Raw genomic sequence first — 1,678 nt, 5'->3', positions numbered from 1 at the left:
GGATCACTTGAGGTCATGAGTTCAAGACCAGCCTGGACAACACAGTGAAACCCTATCTCTACTAAAAATACAAAAAATAAAATAAATTAGCTCGGCATGGTGGCACATGCCTATAGTCCCAGCTACTCAGGAGGCTGAGGCAGGAGGATCACTTGAGCCCAAGAGATGGAGGGTGCACTGAGCAGTGATCATACCACTGTACTCCAGCCTAGATGACAAAATGAAACCCTGTCTCAAAAAGATTAAAAAAAAAAAAAAAAAGTCAACTCTGAAGTATCTAGGTCACCACAAGGTCCGAGACCAATGAGGCTGGCTCTAAGTCAACCAACCAGAGGTGAGCCTCCATACCAAAGGTTGAGGGAGTAGAACCCCTAAAGAAACTAGAGCTGGGGGAAGTCCCACTCAGAGCAGTTGGGTAGAAGCTTCTCCTCACTAATTAGGCAAAGGTCAATTATTACTGATTCACAGTTAATATCCCAGCCTTTTGGTGGGCAACAGTGAAAGGGTGAGTGAGTGAGAATTACTGGAAGGGTGCCTGCTGTAACAATGTATTCTGCTTTGATCCAGTTTACACATTAAAATGCTGTGTAAGATTTCACTTGGAAAAAAAAAGAGTTCTGCTACTTTTTTTAAAGAGTATACAGCCGGGCATGGTGGATCACGCCTGTAATCCTAGCACTTTGGGAGGCCAAGGTGGGTAGATCACGAGGTCAGGAGATCGAGACCATCCTGACTAACATAGTGAAACCCCGTCTCTACTAAAAATACAAAAAATTAGCTGGGCGTTGTGACAGGCACCTGTAATCCCAGCCACTCGGGAGGCTGAGGCAGGAGAATGGCATGAACCCAGGAGGCGGAGCTTGCAGTGAGCCGAGATGGCACCACTGCACTCCAGCCTGGGCGACAGGGCGAGACTCTGTCTCAAAAAAAAAAAGAGTATATAACATTAAGTCAGGCATGGTGGCTCACACCTGTTAATACCAGTACTTTGGGAGGCCAAGGCAGGTAGATCACTAGAGCCCAGGAGTTCAAGAACAGCCTGGGCAACATGATGAAACCCCATCTGTATTAAAAATACAAAAATTAGCCGGGCATTGTGGTGGGCACCTGTAATTCCAGCCACTCGGGAGGCTGAGGCAGGAGAACTGCTTGAACATGGGAGGTGGGAGGTGGAAGTTGCAGTGAGTCGAAATTATAAATTATAAATTATAAATTATAAATTTCCTTTATAATTACCCAGCCTCAGGGAGTTCTTTAGAGCAGCGTGAAAATGGGTTAATACACGGTCTAAATCTAAATTTTGTAGAGTATAGCTCTAACACTAACTAGGTCCCAACATTAGAGGAATCAATGTGGATACCATTCATGGAAGAGGCTAGGATGGGCAAGGTCTGGATCCATTCATTCAAACATGAAACTAAGGACCATTTCTTATTTGATTTTGTGTTCCTGATATACTACAAGTACTCTGTTTTTCTAAATGAGTGAAATGAGCCTTACTATATGCCAAGCACAGGCAGAGAAAGAGGGGGGAACACTTTATGGTCTAAAGGATATAGAAGAAGGAGCTAGGTCCCATTTAATATGCTGGACAGATCAACAGATGGAACACTTTCTTTTTTCTTTTTTATTTTTTTAAGACAGAGTCTTGCTCTGTTGCCCAGGCTGGAGTGCAGTG

The 1,678-nt window shown here is 44.1% G+C and overlaps 1 protein-coding gene across 9 annotated transcripts in view; it reads right to left on the bottom strand.

The window, feature by feature from the left end:
* Nucleotides 1-1,678, bottom strand: part of ZCCHC17 (zinc finger, CCHC domain containing 17) — a 77,723-nt gene that overhangs the window by 74,670 nt on the left and 1,375 nt on the right. The window lies entirely within an intron of this gene.

Source organism: Mandrillus leucophaeus, unplaced genomic scaffold (genome assembly GCF_000951045.1).
Source record: "Mandrillus leucophaeus isolate KB7577 unplaced genomic scaffold, Mleu.le_1.0 Scaffold141, whole genome shotgun sequence".
Taxonomy (NCBI): domain Eukaryota; kingdom Metazoa; phylum Chordata; class Mammalia; order Primates; family Cercopithecidae; genus Mandrillus; species Mandrillus leucophaeus.
Note: the sequence above shows the minus strand (reverse complement) of the source record. Positions and strands in the feature narration are given on the sequence as shown.